This window comes from Nerophis ophidion, linkage group LG11 (genome assembly GCF_033978795.1).
Source record: "Nerophis ophidion isolate RoL-2023_Sa linkage group LG11, RoL_Noph_v1.0, whole genome shotgun sequence".
NCBI classification, from domain to species: domain Eukaryota; kingdom Metazoa; phylum Chordata; class Actinopteri; order Syngnathiformes; family Syngnathidae; genus Nerophis; species Nerophis ophidion.
In genome coordinates this window covers 42,636,978-42,664,539 of record NC_084621.1, presented here as the reverse complement: position 1 = coordinate 42,664,539, position 27,562 = coordinate 42,636,978, and the positions used below count along the sequence as shown (strand labels likewise).

Below are 27,562 nucleotides of genomic sequence, written 5' to 3'. Positions count from 1 at the left end.
TGAGTTTGGGACCCCTGTTCTACAGTCTTCCTGAAATTTTGGGTGGGAAGGAAGTGCTTCGGAAAGGATGTGACCGCAATGGTTATGCGTACCTGCCGACTCACATGAACCCCACGGTGCAGGGGAGGCAATGGCCCGTTCAACGCTGCTCGCAGTTTTAATTATTTTTGCAATTGCTCCTCCAAGTATTGTTGACGTTTTGATGATCAGCATATATTTTGCATAATAATGAAAACAGAGAGGCAAAATGGTTCGCACACCTTATTCTGAAATAAACTGAAATGAAGTGAGATAATTCTGTGAAGTGATTTTTCTCTTGTGACTCAAAGCACTTTACATAGTGAAATCCCTTTTTTACATCTTTAAGCTACATTTAAACCAGTGTGCGTGGCACTGGGAGTAGGTGGGTAAAGTGCCTTGCCCAACAATTGTGAATAGAATAGCAGAAACGGGAATCGATCCTGGAACCCTCGAGTTGCTGGCACAGTCTCTCTACCAACCAAGCTACACCGCCCAATTCTGCTCATTTAACAGACGCAATCTACTTTTCACACATTTAGTAGATCAGCTTTGAGTGTGCTATAAGGTTTGCACATGTTTTAGCACACGCAAATCTTTAGTAAATCAGGCCCTTTGTGTTCCCAAACAAGAGAAGCGCTTTCCAGCCAAAAGCTGGTCTGCACATGTATGTATTTATTTTTTTTACTGAGTAGATGCATGGTTTATACGCCCAGTCCCTCACTTGTGTACAGTGTGGTAAATCGGTAAGCTATGTACCAAACTGGAAGTTCTGTACCAAAAAATATTTATTATAAATACATACTGTTACACTTTTAATTTATCCACAAACACTATATACAACAGTTAAAAAAAATCACAACCATGAACACAATTTGTGACACTCAGCCCCTTTTTCTCCCTACATCTAACAGCTGTGACACTGAAAAATATGTCAGACATCTACAGCGCATAAAAGAGAATGTGTGATACTAAGGATGACTGGTGAGTGGTGATAGAGAAAAAAGTCATACATCAAGAACAAGACAAGGCATTACGTTGATAGAGGAGATCTAACATGAGAAGCAGTGATAAAGGGTGGTGCAAGAGACAAAAACAAACTTCCAGTCACTTCAAAAACTTTGCACCAGTCTGCAGATATTAAGCCTCGCATTACTACCTCTGCATACAGCTGTATATACAAAGCCACCACTTAACTACGGTATGGAACTTACATAACACACTAACTAATACATTTCTTAATATTTTCGTCAACTTCAATTTGTAAATATTTTAATATTCATAAACACATGACGTTTGAGGGTAGAAAAGAGAGTAAGTAAAAAAAATGGAACAAAAACTTAAAGAGGTTCTATGATGAATTTTGTCTTTTCTGACTTATAAATGTTGTTACAATGTTGAATAATCATGTTAAACAATGCCAACACCTCAAATCATACAGCTCATGCATAATGGCGTGAGCGTGCACACAGTTTGGGATCCTCTATTCACAGGGTTTTGCATTCTGATTACGTTGTGACGTCACCGTGAGGAGAAAGCACTTATTAAAAGGGGAACATTGTCACAATTTCAGAAGGGTTAAAACCGATAAAAATCAGTTCCCAGTGGCTTATTTTATTTTTCGAAGTTTTTTTCAAAATTTTACCCATCATGGAATATCCCGAGAAAAGGCTTTAAAGTACCTGATTTTCATTATCTGTAAATCCACCCGTCCATTTTCCTGTGACGTCACATAGTGATGCCAATACAAACAAACATAGCGGATAGAACAGCAAGATATAGCAACATTAGCTCGGATTCAGACTCGGATTTCAGCGGCTTAAGCGATTCAACAGATTACGCATGTATTGAAACGAATGGTTGGAGTGTGGAGGCAGATAGCAAAAAACGAAATTGAAGAAGAAACCGACTCTTCTGAGCTACATTATACACCCCCGCTAGCACCAAACCCCGCCCATCTCAACCAACGCATGGAGGGGGTGGGGGGATTTGGTGCTAGCGGGGGTGTATAATGTAGCCTGGAAGAGTAGGGATGCATGGGATTCTGGGTATTTGTTCTTTTGTGTTTATGTTGTGTTACAGTGCTGATGTTCTCCCGAAATGTGTTTGTCATTCTCATTTGGTGTGGGTTCAGTGCGGCGCATATTAGTAACAGTGTTAAAGTTGTTTAAATGGGCACCCTCAGTGTGACCTGTATGGTTGTAATAAAAAGTAGGCCTTACAATCGTCTACGTGTGTCTGCAGAAGCCTGATACGACACGTGACTGGGCTGGCAAGCTGATTGAACGTGTTGTAGAGAGCGCCCTAAAGGCAGCGCCTACACCGGATGCCCTTATTATTGTTGGTCGAGGGAAATCCTATTAACATTCGTGAGTGTAGTTGATCTGACGTTCGGTAGTCTCTCGGAATATTTGGAAGGGTTTTAAGTGTAATGCTAGTGTTATAAATTCCCTTTGTCAGAGATTAAGATAGAAGATAAAGTTCTTTATTTAATATGTTAATTGTTGAATATAATTGACTATTATTGTTGACGTAACAAGCTATTAATATAGTTACGCACCTTTAAGTTGAGTCGGTTTTAAGTCAGGCAGTTTACCGGGCAGCTATGTTTACTTCTCGTGGTCCTTGAGTTGGTGTGTAGAAGTGTGTGTGTATTTGGAGAGTGTACTTAGCTGCTGCTGCTAAAAAGTTATATAAAGAAGTTGAAACGTAAAAACGGTGTCCTTATTCCCTTACCGGAGTACGCTCACAGGTGAAGAGTCCCAGCACAACAACAACATCATAACATCCATATGGTTCCTTAATATTGGTCCTTCGAGCCAGATTTCCTCACTCGCGACGAAGAAATGGACAACGCGCTAACAACAGTGGCAGACGGCGGCGCACTCGGAGCAAGACAGCGACAGCTTCCAACTCGTCTAGAAAGCTACCAGGTTAGCCTTCCACAGTCCCTCATCCCTCACGGTGCCCGCGCAGTGGACCAAAGAGAGAGCGTCTGCGCCCAGCGGCTGCAGTTGCTCTGCCTACAGACCGCGTCTGTGTGTATAGAGGACCAGCCGCACGGAGTGCACGTTATCCCCGATCATCCATCATCGCCGGGAGAGGCCGACAAGGTGAGCGAGTGGAACATGGCGATGCATGCTAGAGATGCGCCCAGCCAGCTAACATGCCATATGCGCCAACCATCGGCGGCGCCCGCGGGGCGGAGCTATCACAGCGGGCAGGGCTCTCCTGTCCTACAGCCACCAGCTAATCTCAATATGAGCGTCCCACCATATCAATCACCCTGGTTAAGCGGTTCAGTAGTTCACAGCACCCCTCTGTCACAGCAATCCAGCCTCCATCTTGGATCATCTAGGCTGCTTCAGCATGAGCCACAACGGTCTGCACTACAACATACTACCACTACAGCACTAAAGCTTCAAACAGCAATGACTCCTACATCAGGTAGTAGACAGGAGAACTACACACTGACGCAGTCTTTGCCTTCAACTGTGACATCTGCATGGGCCCCGCCTCCCCTCGCTACGCTGAATGTTTCTACGCTGCAGCCTACACCTCAAGCGTCACAAACAGTGAGTTATGCCAGCCCACAGACATCAGCTACATCAGGCTACCCGTATAACCAGCCTACCACAGTGATGGTTAACAATGTACAGGACAGAGTGCCATTAGCTGCACAACTACAATACCTGCCCATCCAGACAACACCAATAAATCAGCAATACACCCCACTCCCGTCCGCACGGCCAGTGTGGCAGTACACCACACTCCGTCTGCACAGCCCATGCAGCAACACGCTCCACTAATGTTTACACAACCAGCCTATCAACCCCCCCAAATAGCAACAGCGCCATATTCTGCACCACAGCTACCTATTGCGGCTGGCACTCAGCAAGTTATCAATACATCACCCTACAGTGCTGCCACTCCCCTGGGGACTGTTTATCAGCCTCCATCAACCATCGCTACACAGCCGTTAAACCAGTCACAACTGCCACCACAGAACAAACATCTGCAACTCTACCAGCCTGTGTCTTTGCCGTCAACTCAGCCAGCATATCAACTAGTGTCTCCCCCTGCAACAGCCCTCATCAGCTCAACAGGTTCAGTATATCCCCCAGTCTCAGTATACAACACTGCAGGTACCTTACACTGCCCAGCCCCCAGACAGCCTGTTCCAGTACCTGAACTGCCCAAGTTAGTGCATGACAGTGAGAGAGAGTTTGCTGACTTAAAAATGCATTAGATCACCTGCTCAACACACACACTGAACTTTCTGAACATTACAAATACCGTGTGCTTATGGAACACTTGATCCTGGGTGAAGCCAAGCTAATAGCTCAGTCATGCAGACATTATGTGCAGCCCTACACCGCCGCCATGCAGGCTTTGCAGAGACAATATGGGCAGCTACATCAGTTGGCACAAAGTGAGATTGCAGCTATCCTGAACTCCCCTGATCTCAAATCAGGAGACCCCAAAGCCTTCCAGAGCTTTGCCCTCAATGTTGACTTGCTGGTGGGAATGCTAACCTCATTAGAAGGGCCTAATGGGATGGAAGTGATGTCTACTGGCCATGTTGACCGGCTACTTAGCAAACTCCCTAGACACATGAGAGACAACTTTGTGGAGCATCTGCAGATTCAAGGGCGCCTCAGCACCAGCAGCCTAAACCCATATAACCTCAAGGACCTAGCAGAGTGGCTCAAAGTGAAGGCAGAAGCTCAAAGACTGTCCGCGAAAATGGCACAGCGCCATCGAGCTGAAGGAGCACAGCCTGCCAAGAGAGACAGACCTGTTCCTACTCCCCGGCCTCGGACTCAGCCTGTTTCTGTGTATCACGGCGCAGACCAGCCCATATCAGCTGAAACGCCTCGGCCAGCAGCCAAGCAACAAAGGTATAAAAAGATGTGTCTTTTCTGCAAGAGTACCGAGCACTACTTGTCGCAGTGTCCAGACATTATTCAACGCTCATCACAGGAAATTGAGAAGTAGATAGCAGACGGAAAGCGATGTCGTAACTGTGGCTGTACTAACCACGTTGAAGGGAGCTGCACGTTAAAGAAACCCTGTAGTGAGTGTCAGGAGATCCACTTGAGAGTGCTGCATGACATCACTAGGCCGGGCTCCCACATCTACCTCATCACACACAAAGATTGCACCTCAGCAGCTAACTCGATGCAGGGAGGGAAAGTATACCTCAAAGTGGAGCCAATTATCATCAGCCATGGGACCAGATCATTGCAGACCTATGCAATCCTCGATGATGGAGCTGAACGCACCATAATACTTCCAGCTGCAGTTCGAGACCTGAAGCTCAGAGGCGGAGCAGAGTCCCTCACCCTGCGGACTGTTCGTCAGGATGTAGTTCACCTCACTCGAGCATCAGTTGACTTTCATTTAGCTTCTCCAGCATCACCATCAGAGCAGCATTTGGTTGAGAGGGCCTACACAGCAGGTCGACTTACCCTGACCGAGCAATCCTATCCAAAAGCAGCGCTCCAGAGACGCTACCACCACCTGAGAGGATTACAACTGCAGAGTTTCAACAAGGTGCAACCACTGCTGCTCCTTGGTGCAGATTACACTCACCTGATCACTGCTACAGAACCTGTGAGATTTGGCCCAAAGGGAGGACCCGTAGCTATCCATACAGCACTCGGCTGGACGCTCCAGGGCCAAGATGGTTCACAGTTCCCCGCTGCATCATGTTACTACACCGCCTTCAAGCCTACACCAGATGACATCTACCAACAAGTCAAACGCCTCTGGCAGCTTTATGTGCTCCCATTCCGTAGTGAGCGGCTAGCAGTGCGGTCTCGCCTGGACCAGGAAGCGGTGAGCGTCTTGGAAACACGCACTAAGAGAGTGAAGGTTGGTGACACACTTCGCTACACTACACCTCTGCTCCGGGTAAAAGGTGCACCACCACTTAAAGCAGATGTTGAAGCCGTGATGCCAAAGTTACGCAGTACAGAAAGACAACTGCTTAAAGACCCTGTCAAAACTAAAATATATGAAGCAGAGATCCAGAAGCTTATAGATGGGTGTGTCACAAAGCTCCAGGGGGGAGAGGGAAACAGCTCCAGTGAGTCATGGTTCATACCTCATCACCTCGTCCATCATAATGGCAAACATCGCCTTGTCTTTGACTGCTCCTTTAATCATGGTGGTCTCTCTCTTAATGAGCAGCTTCTCCCAGGTCCAACCCTTGGCCCATCTCTCATCGGGGTCCTCCTGCGGTTCCGCCAGCACGCTGTCGCCATCAGTGGAGATATCCGAGCCATGTTCCACCAAGTTCGGTTGCTACCAAAGGACCAGCCGTTGTTGAGGTTTGTTTGGAGAAACCTGCAAAGGGAGAAACAGCCTGACGTATACCAATGGCAGGTGTTGCCATTTGGTACCACGAGCAGCCCGTCTTGTGCAACATTTGCTCTGCAAAAACATGTCAAGGAATGTGCTGCAGGAAATGAAAACGTCCTGCAATCCATCGAACAGTCTTTCTACGTGGACATCTGTCTGCAGAGCCTGTCGACGACAGAGTCAGCCAAGCTCCTGGTGGACAAGATGCGACGATGTCTGGCCTCAGGAGGATTTGAGATTCGACAGTGGGCAAGTAACTTCTCATGTGTTGTCTCCCACTTGCCTTCCAGTGCACGATCTGAAAGCACTGAGCTGTGGCTGGCCGAGAAGAGCAACGATCTACAGGAACCGGCCCTTTGTCTGCGGTGGTATTGTCCATCTGATCGGCTCGGTTTCAAACCAAAGCCTCCAGAGAATGAGACCCCTACTATGCGGTACATCTATAAGGTACTTGCCCGCCAGTATGAGCCGATCGGGATCATTATACCGTACACTACACGGGCCAAGATTCTTGTCCAGAGACTGTGGGCAAAGAAGAGGAGCTGGGACGACCCGAACCTCCCTCCTGACATCTTCCAGGCTTGGTCCAGCTGGGAGAGAGAACTCCCCGAGCTGGCCAACATCTCCATCCCTCGAACCTATGCACCATTGGAGCTTGCTATTGACACCACAGAGTACTCTCTCCACGTCTTCTGTGACTCCTCTGAGCAAGCCTAAGGGTCAGTGGCATATCTCACCATAAATACTAATGACACTGTCTATGTCTCACTTGTGATGGCAAGGTCTAGGGTGGCCCCAAAACGCCAGCAGTCAATGCCATGGTTGGAGCTCTGTGCAGCGCTGACAGGAGCCCAGCTGTCCTCCCTCATTCACAAAGAGCTCACCATGTGTATTACCCAGACCTTCTTATGGACTGACTCCACGACAGTTCTCACCTGGCTGACATCTCAGTCATGCAGGTTCAAGGTTTTCGTGGGAACCCGGGTTTCTGAGATCCAGGAGCTTACTGCCTCACACAACTGGAGGTATGTGGACACAGCTAAAAATCCGGCAGACGATCTCACCCGTGGCAAGACGTTAGCTGAGCTGGCTGCGCCGAATCATTGGATCCAGGGACCAGCATTCCTTCGCCGCCCACAGGATGAATGGCCATCATGTCCTAGCATCACGGAGCCACAGGACAGTGGTGAGTTAAAACAAAATGTTTTTTGTGCTCTCACACCGACCAGCTCATCACCCAAGATACCAGATCTCACCCGGTTCAGTAGCTGGAGAGAGTTGGTCAAGATGTGTACTATGGCTATGAGTTGTTCTTTTCCCTTGGCCTCAGTCTGCACCCCCACTCCAGGGCCCAGGCTAAGACCGATTTTTTATTTTTATCTTCTATCCACCCCCCCCCCCCCCCCCTCACCCCACCCCCTCTTGTTTACCTGTATGTCATCTTTTTTGTAAGGGGCGCTGGAAGCTGGCAGACCCGTCAGCGATCCTGTTCTGTCTCCCTGTAATGTTTGTCTGATCTTGAATGGGATTGTGCTGAAAATTGTAATTTTCCTGAAGGAACTCTCCTGACGGAATAAATACAGTACTATCTAATCTAATCTAATCTAAGGCTACGCAACAGTCTCTTCATGGGGCGGCAGCCGACCCTGCTTCACCTCTGTGCGATCTAAGAAATGCTGAGGTCCACCTGCTCAAAACCAGTCAAGCAGACTGCTTCTCTGAAGAAATCCGATGCCTCAGAGCCGGCAAGCCTGTGCCACCCAGCAGCAGGCTGAGTACGCTAGCCCCAGAATTAGACCCTACATTGGGTCTTATATGGGTTGGAGGACGCCTGCGCCGTTTAGACAGCTCTTGCCCCACTGACTTTCATCCAATATTGTTGGATCCCCGTCATGCAGTCACTACACTCAAAGAGATGGATGCTCAACTACACCACCCTGGACCTGATAGAGTGCTTGCAGAGATGAGGCGCTACTACTGGGTTCTGCGAGGAAGGCAGGCTATCAAGAAGTACCAGAGAGCTTGTGCTGATTGCATGAAGTGGAGAGGGAAGCCAGTGGTGCCGAGGATGGCAGACCTGCCCTCAGCCCGTCTGCGGTTGCTCAAGCCTCCATTCTTCTCAACAGGCGTGGACTGCTTTGGTCCGTACATGGTCAAGGCTGGGAGGCGAAGTGAAAAGCGCTGGGGGATCATTTTCAAATGTCTCACGACGAGATGTATACATCTGGATCTGCTCACTAGCCTCGACACAGATGCTTTCCTCCTTGCACTGAGACGGTTCATCGCACGAAGAGGCACTCCCTTTGAGGTCCTCTCTGACCAGGGGACTAACTTCAGAGGGGCAGATAAGGAGCTGAAGGAGGCCTTTGCAGCAATGGAATCACAGTTGCAGGGGCGGCTTGCAGAAAAACGGATTAAGTTCCGTCTTAACCCACCCGCATCTCCCCACTTTGGTGGAGTCTGGGAGCGCGAGATTCAATCAGTCAAGAAATCCCTACAAGTGGTCATAAGTGCACAAGTGCTGCAAGAAGAGGTCCTGCTCACACTCCTCATCGAGGTGGAAGGCATCCTCAATGCCAAACCTTTAGGATATGTATCCTCTGATGTGGCCGATCCAGACCCAGTGACTCCCAACATGTTGATGGGTCGGCAGGATGCCTCTCTCCCACAAGTTGCCTATGCTCCTGACACCCTCACCAGGAGGCGCTGGCGTCATTGCCAGATGATGGCCGACCACTTCTGGACACAGTTCATCAGGAACTACTTGCCCTCTCTTCAAACCCGCCAGAGGTGGCGCCAACACACAGATCATCTCCCCCTGGACACAGTTGTGATGATTGTTGATCCTCAGCTTCCACGTACTCACTGGCCAATGGGGAGGGTGGTGAAGCTAAATGCGAGTGATGATGGATGTATACGGACTGCTGAAATCAAAGTTGGCGAGAAGACTTACCTGAGACCAGTTGCTCGGCTGGTACAGCTGTCAGCTCTTCCTGACGATAATCCTGGTTAAAGGACTGTTGTGGGAATTTATGTTTGTTTCAAAATAGCCATGATATTTAGGGGGCGGCTGTTATAAATTCCCTTTGTCAGAGATTAAGAGAGAAGATAAAGTTATGTATTTAATATGTTAATTGTTGAATATAATTGACTATTATTGTTGACGTAACAAGCTATTAATATAGTCATGCACCTTTAAGTTGAGTCGGTTTTAAGTCAGGCAGTTTACCGGGCAGCTATGTTTACTTCTCGGAGTCCTTGAGTTGGTGTGTAGAAGTGTGTGTGTATTTGGAGAGTGTACTTAGCTGCTGCTGCTAAAAAGTTATATAAAGAAGTTGAAACGTAAAAATGGTGTCCTTATTCCCTTACCGGAGTACGCTCACGGGTGAAGAGTCCCAGCACAACAACAACATCATAACATCCATATGGTTCTTTAATAGCTAGCTAGTGGCATACATATAAAACTCGCGGGCTCCACTGTCATTAAATTTTCATATTAAGGTGCGGGCCGCGTGTTTGAGACCACTGGTTTATGAAAAGCACAAAGTAAAAAACACTCTGTATGCAGTGTTATTTAATTTTAAATTTCGAAAGAGTTTTGCGGCTCCCATTGTTTTCTATATTTTGTGAAACGGGTCAAAATGGCTCTTTGACTGGTAAAGGTTGCCGACCCCTGGGCTATGAGAACGCACACAAAAAAGGTAGGATAAAATATTTTCATCTCACCTTGACCTGCACATAACACAGATGTTCCACATGCAGTGACATAAATGCTGCTAAAAGCTGAGTCTGAATCGATCGACGAGTCTGCTGGTTTACCTAATGTTGACACACAGTTAATTTATATAATGTTTATGAAATTAATTTTCCTGAGATGAGGTGACGACTTGTCCAAGGTGTACACTGCCTTGCACCCAAATGCAGCTGGGATAGGCTGCAGCCACCCCCGAGACCAAGAGAAAGACAAGCGGTATAAAATGGATATATAGAAGTAAATTTTTAATTATGTCTTGAAAAAAAGTGGTGATGACTTTAGGATCTATATTTTAACAATGTACGTTTTCAAAAGATTAATTACAATACTTTAGCAATCTGGGAACGCCTCCACAATTGAACATCTAGCAGACAGACTCAAAAAACGGATTACAAAAGTAACTGTGAAGGCAAATTCATGTCAAATTTACACCAAAGCACAAACAATACATATTCTGGGACCACAAGGAAGTGTTTTAAATATAGATTAAAATCCTCATAGGTCTTTAATGCTTCTATCATATCAAAATGAAGCTATTTTAAAGCAACACAATTGTAATAATTTTAATAAACGTCATATCTGCAATTCATAAATTAGTGCTAAGTGGTGATGGAAGTTAGACATTTTCGAGGAATAATTAAATGGATAGCTTCTTTAAAAAGCAGACAGGAAATAATGTCCCTTTGTGTTGGTGGGTGGGGACAGTATCCATCCCTTCATCTTAGTTGGTGTCTGAGCCAAAGAGAGGCGAAGGACAATGTGCCGCAGACGAGTGCACAAGATCCTTTCTTGTGGCACCATAGTGATACCAAGATGTTGGGTTTAAAAAAGAGGGAAGTAGAGATGAAGTTTAATCTTAGAATGTTGAAATGGTAGTTCCCCTGCCCCAAGATATTCTAAAACCATGTGGAGTGTGGACAATTCACCTATTTGTCACAGCCGTCTGATTCCAAATGACAGGCACAAACGGATACTGAGCTAACCCTTTTGGAGATTAAGTCCATTTATCAACTGACATAAAAAGATTTAAGTCCTGCTCCCAGGCTGATTTAATTTCACCAGGAGGAGGATGTTTCATACCTGTCGGCCTGTCATAGGATTATATTTTTTTCCATGAAGTGTATACAAATAAAAAAAGAAGACATAAAGGTAACGTTAATTCTGTCAATCTTCGTCCCGCAGCCCAGCGGGGGGTCAGGGAGCTGGATTCTTTTTTTTTTTTGTCATGAAAAAGGAGGTTTTTTGAGTTGTTGCACTAATTGTAAGTGTATCTTGTGTTTTTATGTAGATTTAATAAAAAAAAAAAAAAATAATAAACTTTTTTTTTTTTAATTAATAAAAAATTCTTCTGCGGCCCAGTACCAATCAAGCCCGGTGGTTGGGGACCACTGGCTTACAGCAGTGGTCCCCAACCACCGGGCCGCGCCGTGGACCGATTGGTACCGGGCCGCAGAATAATTTTTTATTAATTTTTATTTAAAAAAAAAAAAAAATTAAAAAAATGTTTTCTTTTTTTTTTTTATTAGAATAAACATAAAAAACACAATATACACTTACAATTAGTGCACCAACCCCAAAAAACTCCCTTTTTCATGACAAAAACGTCCTTTTTTCATGACAAAGAAAAAAAAAAAAGGATCCCCCACCCAAATTATTAAGCGTTGACCGGTCCGCGGATACAAAAAGGTTGGGGACCACTGATTTAGAGGCATGTCTTAATGAAATCAAATAATGGCTGTCCAGCAACCTTTTGCCTCTTAACGCCAAGAAACCGGAAATGTCGATTACGTCTCGTCTTGATTACTGTAACACATTATTTTCGAGTCTCCCTATGTCCAGCATTAAAAGATTACGGTTGGTACAAAATGTGGCTGCTAGGCTTTTGACAAGGACAAGCAAGTTTGATGATATTACGTCTATACTGGCTCACCTGCACTGGCTTCCTGGGAACTAAAGATGCGACTATAAGATTTTACTACTTACGTATAAAATACTAAACGGTCTAGCTCCATCCTATCTTGCTGATTGTATTGTACCATATGTGAAGGCCAGATATCTGCGTTCAAGGAACTCTGTCTTGTTAGTGATTCCCAGAGCCCAAAAAATGTCAGCGGGATATAGAGCGTTTTCTATACGGGCTCTAATACTCTGGAATGCCCTACCGGTAAGTTAGAGATGCTACCGCAGTAGATGCATTCAAGTTCCATCTTACAACTAATTTATATACTCTCTTTTATACTCTAGCCTTTCCTGCATGGCAAGGGCAGGGGGTCTCCACATCTGTGGTCCCTTCCATGGTTTTTCATTGTTCCCATTAGGTTGACTTTTGTTGTTGTGGTTTGTGCAGCGCTTTGAAGCATTTATGATTGAAGGCTATACAAATAAACTTTGATTAATTGATTGATTGATTGGGTGAGCTATTTGGGTTTTATTTATGACTTTTTAATTTCGTAATGCTGTTTTGTGATAATTTGTCAGAAATAAAAGTATAATGTCTGAACTGAAGTTTTAAAGTTATTGTGGTGAGCTAGTCAGAATCAAATGATCCGTAGATCCGTGCTGGATGCATTGGGTAATTATTATGGCTGTCAAAAATAACAAGTTAACTCATGTCACTATTCACAACAAATTATCACATTAATCATTTATATACACAGACTAATCCCGAAAACCACACATGCTCCTTTCCCTAAACCGTGGATACTTACCTGAAAGGCAGTGCGCCGCAGGATGTTTTACGTCATGGTCAGTGATCAGGTCAATACATACTGTCTGTCAGTGCAAAGATGAGTACTGAAACACCTACTGGTGCACTAACTGGAAAATTTCACTTCAAAACAAACCCAGACGGGTCTTTAGATAAAACTGTTAGCAAGTTTTGAGCAAATAAATGACGTGTATTCAAGTAAAACATAAAAAAAAATGTTACTGTAAGACATTGCGACATTAAAATTTGATGTCCAAATATATTAAATTATGCAAACAAGTATTCAATCAATCAATCAATCATAGTTTACTTATATAGCCCTGTGGTGGGCGTGGCCTGCGCACCTGCGACGAAGCGGGGTGTGGCAGGACCGGCTTCGAGATTGGTGACAGGTGAGTGTATGACACAGCTGAAAGTGTTTGTCTAATCACCTGTCGCTCTGTTAAAGGCAGCAGTCTGGAAGCATAAGTAGTTGGAGTTGGAGCACACGCGAGACACACACGACGAAGACAATTGCCGGAGAGCACTAAGTAAAGAAAATTGCTGAAAAGCAGAAAATAGATATTGAAAAATAAATCTTGTAGAACTTTGAAAGCCTGTCATGTCAGTCCTTGGTGGTCCCGAGAACCTGGAAGCACCAGGCTTCCACAATTTGGCACCCAACTTGGCCGGACCACCGGAGACGGGGAAGACGACCCCTGGAGAGATCTCGCAAGCGTGCTCGCCAAGGCACCAGCGTGTACCATCCACAAACGCATGGGGTGGTGGAGCGGCTAAACAAGACGCTAAAAACCATGATCCGTAAGTTTACGCACAAGGACAAACCAAGTTGGGATAAATGGCTGGATGCCCTCATGTTAGCGATGCGGGAGGTACCCCAAGCCTCCACTGGCTTTACACCTTTTGAGTTATTATACGGCAGGAAACCCCACAGAGTGTTGGATGCAATTAAAGAAAGTTGGGAGGAGGGTCCAAGGTCCAGCAAAAATGAAATGCAGTACGTTATGGATATACGAGCAAAACTCCACACAGTGGCACACTTGTCAAGTGAGAATTTGCTCCGTGGCAAGCAACGACAACAGCGCACGTACAACAAGGGAACCCAGCTAAGAATATTTTCACCGGGAGAAAAAAGTGCTTGGACTACTCCCAATATCCAGCTCAAAATTACTTGCAAAGTGGCAAGGACCCTTCGAGGTCACACGGCAAGTGGGTGACGTGGATTACGAGGTTCGACGCTCGGACCGGGGCGGAGACACACAAATCTACCATCTTAACCTGTTGAAGGCATGGAGGGAGGCGGAGCCTGTCTCCATGGTAATGGAAGTGAGAGAGGAGGAAGAGTTGGGACCAGAGATCCCGCGCTCTGTCCCTCCCTCTCCTCTCCCCTGTGATAACCAGCTCACGTTAGCGCAGAAAGCGGATGTTGCTAAACTGCAGCGGCGCTTCTCTGACGTGTCTCCCCTTGGCCCGACCGCACGAATCTCATCCAGCATCATATCGAGGCCAGCCCGGTGGTTACGGTGTGCTCTCGGCCATACAGGCTCACCGAACACAAACGCAAAATAGTTTGGGAGAAATTAAAATCCATGCCGGAATTGGGGGTAATAGAAGAATCCCACAGTGCGTGGTGCAGTCCCATAGTTCTTGTAGGGAAGAAGGACGGGTCTGTGTGGTTCTGTGTGGATTACCGCAAGGTGAATGAAGTATCACGTTTTGACGCGTACCCCACGCCTCGGGTCGACAAGCTCCTGGATCGGCTGGGCACTACTCGTTTTTTCACGACACTGGATTTGACCAAGGGCTACTGGCAGATTCCCTTGTCACCAGAGTTCAAGGAAAAAACGGCCTTTTTCCACTCCGGAAGGTTTATACCAATTTGTAACACTTCCGTTTGGCTTGTTCGGTGCGCCTACCACGTTCCAGCGCCTCATGGACCGGGTGCTGCGACCCCATGAAACAGCGGCAATTGCGGCCTGCCCAACCCCCAAGACGAAAAAAGAGGTGAGGCAGTTTTTGGGGCTACCGGAGGTTTATCCCCCGGTTTGCGGACCTGACCAGCCCAATAACTGACCTCACCCGAAAGGGTACCCCAATCTGGTCCAGTGAACGAGGCAGTGCCAGCAAGCGTTTGAGAGGGTTAAGAAGGCCTTCTGCGAGGAGCCGGTCCTACACATGCCTGATTTTTCTCTCCCGTTTTGTCTGCAGGCTGACGCGTCGGGCAGAAGACTGGGAGCTGTTTTGTCCGAGCAGGTGGAGGGCGTCGACCGGCCCATCCTAAACATCAGCCGCAAGCTATCCGAAAAGGAGGCAAGTTACAGCACAGTGGAGAGTGCCTCGCCATCAGGTGGGCGGTCGGGGCCCGCCGATACTACCTCCTGGGGCGCTCATTCAGCCTCTGCTCGGACCACAAACCCCTTCGGTGGCTCCACCGCATGAAGGATGCAAACGCGCGGATCACCCGTTGGTATCCAGCTTTGCAAACCTACGACTTCAGAGTGATCCACAGACCGGGTGCACAGATGGCTGTGGCCGACTTCTTGTCCCGCTCTCTCCCGGGAGGTGGGGGGGTCGCGGCTGGACGGCGTCCCGGCCTGAGTCTGGCGGTGGAGGTATGTGGTGGGCGTGGTCTCCGCATCTGCGGCGAAGCAGGACCGGCTTCGAGACTGGTGACAGGTGAGTGGATGACACAGCTGAAAGTGTTTGTCTAATCACCTGTTGCTCTGTTAAAGGCAACAGTCGGGAAGCAGAAGTAGTTGGAGTTGGAGCACACGCGAGACACACACGACAAAGACAATTGCTGGAGAGCACTAAGTAAAGACAATTGCTGAAAAGCAGAAAATAGATATTGAAAAATAAATCTTGTATAACTTTGAAAGCCTGTCATGTCAGTCCTTGGTGGTCCCGAGAACCCAGAAGCAGCAGGCTTCCACAAGCCCTAAATCACGAGTGTCTCAAAGGGCTGCACAAGCCACAACGACATCCTCGGCTCAAATCCCACATCAAGGCAAGAAAAAAACTCAACCCAATGAGAGGTTGAGTTATTAAGGTATTAACCGGCGATTAATTATAATTATTACAATTCAAAGATTTATTATTAATCAGATAAAAAAATGCAATCATTTGATGGAACTAAGTTCTAAAGCTATCTAATAAAATGTGTACAATTGATTGCTGCATTTGGTCTGTAGTCATTATACAAGTGTAGTAATAATAGGGGTGCTCATAAAACTCTATTAACATTCAGATAGAAAATTTTTATTTTTTCAGTTCTAAAATGATTCATAGTTTTTCAAGAATTGTTTAAAAAAATCAAACTTTTTTTGAAAATGTTTTTAAGAATCAATTTTTGGATTAAATCATTAAACAACTATTACTGATATATTACTTTTGATACTGTTGCTTTTTTATAGTTTATTGTAATCAATAAGTGTTGAATTTGTATGTCTTCTCAATTGCTTTGTAAATTTTTATCCTGAGTGTTCTAAAGATGGGATTGGGTTGGCGTTTGGATTGCTCTTATTTATTTTATCAGACTGATTAACATTCTGTGATTTTTGTAGATAAAAAAAAAACATTTGTTCAGACGTTTTTTTAGGCCAACAATGCACGTATATGTTGGACATCAACAGCCAAGAGGAGCTTTTGTAACCTGTAACCTGTGTTAAAATGATATTTTATAATTTATAATTCTTATACAAACTAACTATCGTTGAATCAAGAATTGAATTGTCACCCCAAGAATCAGAATCAAATTAAATCGTAATGTGTCCAAAGATTCCCACCTCTAGTAGATAATGTCAAGCTGAACTTATACACACCTTGGTGAGCAAAACATTGGTGGCTTTGTGCTTATGTAGCAAGAACACCTTATGGGTTTCCAGATGGAGGTCTATCAGTGCAGTCCCAGTTCAAACTCATGTCCCAGGGAAGATAGACATACACTGATACAACCGGAACACACAGTCCAGAGGGAATAGTGCTCACTCAGCTTTTGTACATTCATATCGGATGATCACAAGGTGCACTACTTTCTCCGTAATAGATGCTGCTTGTTGTGTGAACACCTTCTCTTTCACACAAGAAATACCCAACTGATACGGAAGACAAATACGGAGAATCACATGAATTGCTTTTTTTGCACCTTGTTCAACTGCAGCAAAACCTTTTTGTGGGAAAAAGACTTGTTTTGTTTTTTTACTGGCTTTATGTTTAGGAGATATTTGGCAAATTTATTTAATTTTAAGACACAAACATGTTAAATTAAGGTAAATTTACAGCAGTACCCCATGTTCTAATTATGTACCGCAAGGCATTTGCAACTTCATTAGAAGATCCTTAGTCATGAAAGGAAATGAGCTTCAGTGAACTTCAAAGGCAAGTTTAGAGACATGTTTTTGTGGTTCCTCACACTCCATAAGTGTAGTTTGAGTTACGTTTATATCAAACCCGTTTATATTGAATTGGCCCAATGAGTTACCAAACATGCTCTACACTACACCACAATGGCCTTGGATGCAAAGACCTCATCTACACTAAGTAAGGCTGTTGCTATTGATTACTTTCCTCATTAATCATATATCTAAATTAATTGGGTAAATGTGTCTCCTCCTTTAAATACAGAAAATAGTTTAATTACCAAGTATTCAAATTGTTCTTCTATTGTTCCATCAAATACAACCCATGTTACTCACACCATGTGTGGTTGATATTAGTCAATACCACCATCTGTGACGATCAGGAGTAGTACATACAGATAGTGAAAGTGTTAAACAGAATACCTCATATTAGTTTTTATAGATGTTTGTCAATAGTGTTGGGTTGGTTACTGAAAACCAGTAACTAGTTACAATTACCAGTAACTTTATTTCAAAAGTAACTCAGTTACTAACTGAGTTACTTACACCAAAAAGTAATGCATTACTGTGAACTATTTAGTTACTTCTTTTAAAAAAAAAATAAAAAAAATTGAGGCTCCCATAAATGTTATAGCTTTCATTTCAGTACTGTTATTGCACTGGAGAATAATACAATCTGTTGATCAACTTGACATACATGTACATTTGCATAGCTGAACTCTGCTGAAGATATGGTCTACATACAACACACAAAGACAAAGATATGTTTCAAAGGGCCAATTTATTTCGGGCCAGAACAAATTGACAAAACTATTTTAAATAGCTGAAACATAACATACATAAGTAACAAACCGCATAATAACAACATGTCACAACGTAGCTGTAAACCTGGCTTCACCCAAGGAAGGCACACATGACATGATTATATGTCATGTCACTACATACAGCACACATACTGCTATACCCATGCTTAACCAGCCGTTTTTTCTCTCAAGGAATTGTGAAATAAAATCATGTTTTTAGGAGATCAACACTGTACTGAAGCCCAAAACACTCTACGTATTTCCCCAGTTTTAGTTTTGAGAAAAGGAAAGATTGGCTTAGACCACTAGGATCCATCTTTATGTTTGTGTACTTTATAGTCTAGACATTTAGAGCAAGGGTCTCAAACATGTGGCCCGCGGACCAATTGCGGCCCGCGAGATGTTATTATGCGGCCCGCGCTTTGATATGAGAATTCTCTCGAAGCCCCTGTCAATTTTTACTAGATCAACAGTATTCAGGGAGTGCCATATTGGCACTGCCTTTAGCGCCCCCTACATCCTGAACTGACAGCGTGCAAGCCCAGTTGTATGTTGCATCTGGCCATGACAGATGCACGTGTGTCATTGCAAGATATATTTGATCAACAGCTACACAGGTCACACTAAGGGTGGGCACAAAAAAAAGTTTTAACACTGTTACAAATATGTGCCAGACTGTGAACCCACATCAAACGAGAATGACAAACACATTTCGGGAGAACATCCGCACCGTAATACAACATAAACACAACAGAACAAATACCCAGAATCCCATGCAGACCTAACTCTTTCGGGCTACAATATACACACCCCTGCTACCACCAACCCCCCACCACCCACCTTCCCTACTTGCATCGGTTGAGGCGTTGTATATTGTAGCCCTGCAAGGTGTTCTGGGTATTTGTCCTCTTGTGTTTAAGTTGTGTTAGGGTGCAGAAATTCTCTCAAAAAGGGTTTTTCATTCTTGTTTGGTTTGGGTTCACAGTGTGGCGCATATTTGTAACAGTGTTAACGTTGTTTATACGGCACTCTCAGTGTGACCTGTATGGCTGTTGAACAAGAACGTCTTGCAGCCACTGACGTTCTGCACAAGTTTGACACTACATGATACAGAGCCGGCACATTGGTTGTGTGATATAAAAGCGTGCGCGATGTCATGTAGTGCAGTGGTCCCCAACCTTTTTGTATCCGCGGACCGGTCAACGCTTAATAATTTGTCCCGCGGCCCGGGGGGGGGTGTCCTTTTTTTTTTTCCTTCTTTGTCATGAAAAATGGACGTTTTTGTCATGAAAACGGGAGTTTTTTGTGGTTGGTGCACTATTTGTAAGTGTATATTGTGTTTTTAATGTTGATTTAATAAAAAAAAAATAAAAAAAAGGTTTTAATAAAAAATTATTCTGCGGCCCGGTACCGGTGGTTGGGGACCACTGATGTAGTGGAGCAGTAGTCTTCTTTTGAGGGTGCAAGGACCCCTTGAGGTACTTTAAGGTATGCCAAGGGACAAGTGAGATTTATTAAAAACATTCTAAAAAAAACAGCAGCAATTCATAAATCATTTATACATATGATTATTGAACAATACTTCAATGAAGTATGAATGTAAGTTCATAAACTGTGGAAAATTAATACAACAATCCAACATTCAGTGTTGACAGCTAGACTTTTTGTGGACATGTTCCATAAATATTGATGTTAAAGATTTCTTTTTTTGTGAAGAAATGTTTTAGAATTAAGTTCATGAATCCAGATGGATCTTTATTACAATCCCCAAAGATGGCACTTTAAGTTGATGATTACTTCTATGTGTAGAAATCTTTATTTATAATTCAATCACTTGTTTATTTTTCAACAAATTTTGGGGTTATTTTTATATCTTTTTCTCCAAATAGTCCAAGAAAAACCACTACAAATGAGCAATATTTTGCACTGTTATACAATTTAATAAATCAGAAACTGATGACATAGTGTTGTATTTTACTTCTTCATCTCTTTTTTTTCAACCAAAAATGCTTTGCTCTGATTAGGGGGTACTTGAATTAAAAAAAATGTTCACTGGGGGTATATCACTGAAAAAAGGTTGAGAACCACTTTTGTAGAGGACGTTAAAGGCAGTGCAGTCACGGCAGTCCTTAATAATGTCGGCCGGGTGAAAATTGGGAAAAATTCGGGAGATTGGTTGCACCGGTAGATTGTCGGGAGGTGCACTGAAATTCAGGAGTTTCCCGGAAAAATCGTGAGGGTTGGAAAGTATGTTGCTAGGGCAGGAAAGCCATTCATAGAAGGTGAATTCATTAAAAAGTGCATGTTAGATTTTTTTAAGAAATCTTTTCTTGCGTCCCAGCCTCACCCAGTTTCTGCATGCAGTGGCCCCCAGGTAAATTGAGTTTGAGACCCCTGATTTAGAGTGATGTGATAATATAACACTCTAGAAGTCTAGAATGAAAGAGTATATAAGATAGATAGATAGATCATTAGACTGTACAACTCCTCTCTGGGGAGGGGGTGGGGGGGTACTAGGATAACAGGGGATGCAAAACAATAACAGTACAATACTTTTTCATAACATGGTCACTACTGCCTAGTTTCTCTTGTTATATTCTTATTTTAATGTTATATTTGTATTCCCATTGTTGCTTTTTATTTTTATTCTTATTGTAATTTGTTCCATTTATACCCATATTATTTACTTTTTACTTTTTAAATTGATCTCAACTCTGTACACTGCTGCTGGAATTTAAATTTTCCTGAAGGAACTATCCTGAAGGAATCAATAAAGTACTATCCATCTATCTATCTATCTATAAGAGAATTGACAGAGTGTGTGCACCTTCAGTGCTGAATGATGAGCAGAGGCAGTGTTTGGAGTGTCTTCTTTAGCTTGCTTTCCATATTTATGTGCTCACTATCCACTGTGTCCAAGAACTTTGGAAAATGTTTTCGTGCCATTTGCCGGTTGATGCCCGCTATCATGCTAATTAGCTGCCTGAAATCGGGTGACTGCATGTCATCTAGCACATATGCTGCAATGGCTCTATCAATGTAGTCCTGGCTAGCAGTCCCTCCGTAAAAATCCTTAGGTGGTGGAGGAGGTGGAGGTGAAGTGGCATCAGAGTCTGTGTCTCTCTTTACTACAAACCCCGTTTCCATATGAGTTGGGAAATTGTGTTAGATGTAAATACAAACGGAATACAATGATTTGCAAATCCGTTTTAACCCATATTCAATTGAATGCACTACAAAGACAAGATTTATGATGTTCAAACTCATAAACTTTATTTTTTTTTTTTGCAAATAATAATTAACTTAGAATTTCATGGCTGCAACACGTTCCAAAGTAGTTGGGAAAGGGGATGTTTACCGCTGTGTTACATCACCTTTACTTTTAACAACACTCAATAAACGTTTGGGAACTGAGGAAACTAATTGTTGAAACTTTGAAAGTGGAATTCTTTCCCATTCTTGTTTTATGTAGAACTTCATTCGTTTAACAGTCCGGTTGTTATGATCTGCTGCTCGGATCATTCCACAGTCGTGTTTTGTTCCATTTTTGTATTATATAGTCTGCCAATGTTTGCCTTAGTTCCTTGTTTAGTCTGTTACCATGGTTGCTCATTAGTTTTCACCTGCCCCTTGTTTTCGACGCACACCTGTTCCTCGTGATTACTGCCTTATTAAAGCCTGCCCCTTTTGTTATTTCGTTCTTGGTTCCTAATTTGCTCTCATGCAACAAGTGACGACTGATTTCCATGCTCTTACTAGCTAGCTTTCACGCTACGCTTTGTTTATGCCTAGCTTTCATGCTAGTTGTTTTGTTTTCCCTTTTTGTGCCTTTGTGCCAAGTGTTAGTGTATCTGTTTGTTTCCCTAGCTTCCATGCTAGCGCCTTTTGTTTGCCTTTTCTGCCTAGCACCAGTATTTTTGTTCTTAGCCTTTTATTAGTTAAATAAATCCTTTATTTCTTACCTTACGCTGTGTTCTTGCCCGACGCATCCACGGAAGAACAAATCCGGCATCGCTATGCCCACCAAGCGTCACACCGGGGTCTCCGCTGTCGTATCTTACGCTTCATAATGCGCCACACATTTTCAATGGGAGACAGGTCTGGACTGCAGGCGGACCAGGAAAGTACCCGCACTCTTTTTTTTTTACGAAGCCACGCTGTTGTAACATGTGCTGAAAGTGGCTTGGCATTGTCTTACTGAAATAAGCTGGGGCGTCCATGAAAAAGACGGCGCTTAGATGGCAGCATATGTTGTTCCAAAACCTGTATGTACCTTTCAGCATTATTGGTGCCTTCACAGATGTGTAAGTTACCCATGCCCTGGGCACTAATGCACCCCCATACCATCGCAGATGCTGGCTTTTGAACTTTGCGTCGATAACAGTCTGGATGGTTCGGGTCCTCTTTGGTCCGGATAACACAATGTCAAATACTTCCAAAAACAATTGGAAATGTGGACTCGTCAGACCACAGAACACTTTTCCACTTTGCATCAGTCCATCTTAGATGATCTCAGGCCCAGAGAAGCCGGTGGCGTATCTGGATGTTGTTGATAAATGGCTTTCGCTTTGCATAGTAAAACTTTAACTTGTACTTACAGATGTAGCGACAAACTGTTTTTAGTGACCGTGGTTTTCTGAAATATTCCTGAGCCCACGTGGTGATATCCTTTAGAGATTGATGTCAGTTTTTGATACAGTGCCGTCTGAGGGATCGAAGGTCACGGTCATCCAATGTTGGTTTCCAGCCATGCCGCTTACGTGGAGTGATTTCTCCAGATTCTTTGAACCTTTTAATGATATTATGGACCGTAGATGTTGAAATCCCTAAATTTCTTGCAATTGCACTTTGAGATGAGCATTCCTCAACTTAACAGTATTTATTGCCACCTTTCCCAACTTCTTTGTCACGTGTTCCTGGCATCAAATTTTAAGGTTAATGATTATTTGCACAAAAAAATGTTTATCAGTTTGAACATCCAATATGTTGTCTTGGTAGCATATTCAACTGAATATGGGTTGAAAATGATTTGAAAATCATTGTATTCCGTTTAGTATATTTACATCCAACACAATTTCCCAACTCATATGGAAACGGGGTTTGTAGCTCTTTCAAAGTATGTTGCTTTTGAAGCTGTTTCAGCAGATTTTAGTTGCTGTTTTTGGCAGTAGATAGGATGTTTGATCCAAGACAGAACTTACATTTAACTAAAAGGTTCTTTCCTTTGTGCTCGACAAAAGAAAAGTTGTGAAAATACCCCCATGTTAAGAAACTCTGCTTCGGCTCCGCATAATGTCTTGTTAGTAAATACAGACACGCCCCTCTACCCGACACACACCCACACACCTCTTCTCTCCCTTGTGACTCAGGACGATGCTATATAAAAAAATAACGTAAAATAACGCAGTAACACATCATGTAGTAGTGGTAACTGAGTTATTGAATATAAAAAATAACGCATTAGACTACTAGTTACCGCCGAAAATAACGGAGTTACAGTAACGCGTTACTTTGTAACGCATTAGTCCCAACACTGGTCAATATAGTGTGTAAAACCATAGTATGTTTTATGATACTACCATACTTTTTTCCCCAAAACTGTACCGCTACTTCATTCATTTTGGAAAATAGATACAACAAATTTAATCACACAAATATGCTGTTGCTCTTCAACTTGCCTCATTTCATCATGCTAGATTATTTCCAACTAATGATATCGGGGCCGACTGGAAAGCTTTTGATTATTTATCAATAATAATTCTCAACTATCAACACATCATAAATGATCGCTACAATGGTCAGCCCTCTGCTGAACTGCACTAGCTGGCAGGCAGACAAGCAGGGCATCTTAGTCAATTTGGATACAGTCACACTGAGGTTCAAAGAGGACTGCAATGAGGGTCTCCATGGAGATGGGCAGGCTTGTTAAATGCCTGGATTGAATGATGACATACCACAGGCCCCGACGAGCACATGTGGAGAGTAATGGGCACAATGGAGGCCGGGAACACACATGGGATGAGGTAAAAGGAGTATGGATGCAATCATACAGGTACTCATAGAGCACTCAATGTTTGGGGAGCTTTTAAGAGCACAAATGAATGGTAGAGCAATGTTGAGTGTGGGATGTCTCATTTGTGTGGGGAGCTAAATTTTTTACATTTTATGTAATTTTTGGAAAAGGTTACATAAAAAATGAAACCTACAAATGTATAGTTGGCTAACTTATACCCACTCAGGGTCAAAATTCAAAGTCGTAAATATATTCTATAAACATTACATAAATACCTTGACTACCTCACCCGCTCTTTCTTGCCCTTCAGCTACCGAGGTGAGGCCTGCAATCTACCTTTGCTACAGTGATCTTACTTTTTTGCTCCACCAAAATAATAAACTGCAAATACAGGTAATCCATAGTACAAATTCGGTAGAAGTAAAGGGGGAGGGACAATTTTACAAATCGATCCAGATGCAGGAAAATTACTACTCGGAGCCCCCAGCCACAAGAAAGAGACGTCAAAGAACAACAAAACAACAAGACTATTCTGTGTACATGTACTTTTCTTCTCAAATAGCATGGCGAGTGAAAAACAACTCAACTTTTTTCCTACCTCCTTCAGCAATTCTGTCAACAACTTGATTCCTTCCACTCGGGTCACTCTGGAGTTTATGGTGTCCCTCTGAACTAGGACGGTTGCATTTCTGCTTCCCTTGAGCCTTTGCGCCAAGCAACTCGTCACATTATCCGCTGTGAGGGGAGCAGGCAACTCAGATGAGGTCACAGGCGGTAAAATGAGGTGGCGTCGGGACAGCGAGCATGCGCTTGCAGCTGTGCAGAACCGCTTACTCTATTCTGTAAGGAGAGGACTCAAATGCTCGCAAGGTGCTGGAGTTGAGAAAAGGGAAGGAGGGAGAAGGCATCAATCGCCTCATGTGTGCCAAAATGTGCGTATGTGTGTGGGTGCATGAAGGGTAGGAATGACGGAGAAGCAAGAGGGAGGGACGGCGATTTAGAGAAAGGACGGTGGGAGGGAATATGTGGAGAGAGGGAAAGGGGAGGCGACAAATTTTCTTAATATTCCTGTTCACATTTTTTAAATGTTCCCTCTTTTTCTGTTAGTTGATCCCCATACTATTTATGTGTATGGGTACCTCATGGTCAGGTCTTTATTATTCCTTTCTGCTGTGGTTTTGCCTTTGTTGTGCTCTCCTTTGTCAGAGACAGCTGTGTCTTTAAAGCTTGTGCACTTGAACTCCCGAGTGCTTTTTTTTTCCCGCGGTGTACTTTCCCTCTGCTGGCCCCCCAGCATACAGGAAAGACACTCAGCTTGCAGGAGTGTGTGCGTGTGTGCCTGTGTGTGTGTGCGTGTGTTTGTGAGAGAGGCAGATAGAGAGAAAGCACAGGGAAGCAGAAGGGGGCAGAAGGAGAAATGCAGGTGGGGGAAGGGAAAGGTTTGTAAATGGTGGTTCAAGGTAAGGGCAGCCTTCAGTTTTACAAACGTAAAGGCATTTCCAAATGAATTCCAACATAAGCAGCCCAAAGATATCCAATCAGAGCATGTGTTCTTTTACTGTTTTAAGGGCTGCATCAATATTAATGAAATGCCTAATGTGTTTGAAGACTGCTGCTGAAATATTGATTGGGAGGAAAATAATTTGTTTGGAGCAACAAAGCAGCCAACAATCGAGAAAATGCAAGGTTGATGTCAGACTGCTGAACCAATCTGCACAAAGTCTCCATAGCAACTGCTGACATACAGCTAACAAATTTCACAATGACACGTTTCTTTTGTGCTTTGGGTTACATTTTTGCATTCATCTTTTTTCTTTTCTTTTTTTTTTTTTCAAGTAAAGCTAGTGGGCCCGCCCGCTTACATTGAGTGATTTGATTGTGAAGAAAGCAGAGAGAGAAAGAGGAGGAAGCTCATCACGAGATCTGGAAAGATTCATTGGGGGGCCAACGAGTACATACTGTAAACTGAACCACCCAGAACCTCTCCTCTTGCACAAGCTTGCATATGTCCAATTGTTCTATTTTGCACATGTGGCTTCCGCTGAGAGGGACATTTTGCACAAACTCTTAAAACGTATGTGTGGTAATGAAACAATAATGACACATTTGTGTTATTTTGTTTTATAAGTACCAGTCATATTTCACAGATACAATAATTTTTGTGAGCCAACAAGGCATTTTAAAAAAAGGGCATACGGTCGTTCCTTGCTACATCGCGTTTAAAATCTTGGGGCTTCACACAGATTAAATATTATATAAAATTATAAAACTTTCTGGTGAAAATTAGGTGTTATATTAAAGGGAAACAGCACCTTTTTTTATATTTTGCCCATCGTTCACAATCTTTATGAATGACATGACGACAAAACTGATTTTTTTAATGCTGATTTGTATTTTTTATTTTTATTTTTAAACTTGTAAATACAAGTAAATAAAAGTCTGCTTACAGAGGAGCCAATGGGACCTCCTCTATTTTGCCTATAAAATTTAATAAATAACCATTCAAAAACCGCCAACAAAACTCCATTTACATTTCGTGACTTGATTATTAAGTCACGTATTAGTGGTATTGTTCTTATAAACGCTTACGCAGGCAAACTATTTTGAGAAGCGCTGTGATCACTTACGTGTGTCCCTACGTTTACATCATCGAGTGGTCTGCTAATTCCTGGCTTCTTTGCTTTCTGGAAGTTTATTCTAGATTATAAATCATGCATCTCACCTGGACAGAGTCTGAGTTATTCCGACAAGTTGGTACACTTTGACAGCCATTTAGGACCCGAAACTGGCGAGGACGAAACGAAAAGACGCTTGGTCACTTATACGTTCCACGTAGTGGTGGTTTGTTTTTGTGTTTTTTTCTTCTGTTTGAACAGGTCACACTCAATCATGACCTCTGCTGCCAATCAACCGGTTCCTGCTCCCAGCTGTTCCTCATTTCACCTGTTAATCAGCCAGCCAATCCTGGTCCACTATTCATCCTCCTGTGCTGCTTTAAATCACCTGCTCACCACTGGAAAGGAGGATTCTTTTTCTGACATGCTGTCTGGAGTTTTGAGAGACCCTACTTTGTCTTTGGCGCTACTTTTTCTTTTCTTCCATTTTTTTTACCTTTGAACTTTTGTAAGTATCTGTGGCCTGGTCTTGGGAAAGGTTAGACAGAGGCCTCTATACACTACACACTTAGGATTTGTTTGTTTATAGAGACACCAGGTTTAGTTGTGGCTGTCACCCTTGTATGTTTTGGACCCCCTCTTTGGTTAGAGCAGTTAGGTAGGTTTTTGGTTAATGCTAAATAAATAGCTTTAGTTAGTCAGCTTACCTTTCTTTTCCAGAGGTGTATTTTGGTATGTTTTGTTTATTCATTTGACAGCACCTGTATTCCCAAGCTAGGCTAGTGTTGTGTTACTTTTCAATTCTTGGCTTTGGTGTCTTTAATTTACAACTTCTTTGATTTATACACTTATGTTGCAATCCCTTACAATCCCTAGACTTTGAGCCATCTGGGAACGTAACAGTCCCCCTTACCGCTCACGCTGTTTC

The 27,562-nt window shown here is 43.5% G+C and overlaps 1 long non-coding RNA gene across 3 annotated transcripts in view; it reads right to left on the bottom strand.

The window, feature by feature from the left end:
- LOC133562127 (uncharacterized) overlaps positions 1 to 27,562 on the bottom strand; it is a 78,519-nt gene that overhangs the window by 29,476 nt on the left and 21,481 nt on the right. For 2 of the 3 annotated variants that reach the window (XR_009808842.1, XR_009808841.1), the window contains exon 3: positions 24,618 to 24,754. This is a non-coding gene — a long non-coding RNA (uncharacterized LOC133562127). Of the gene's footprint in view, positions 1 to 24,617; positions 24,755 to 24,853; positions 24,972 to 27,562 lie in introns of those variants that run through there. The other variant, XR_009808843.1, reaches the window with a different exon arrangement.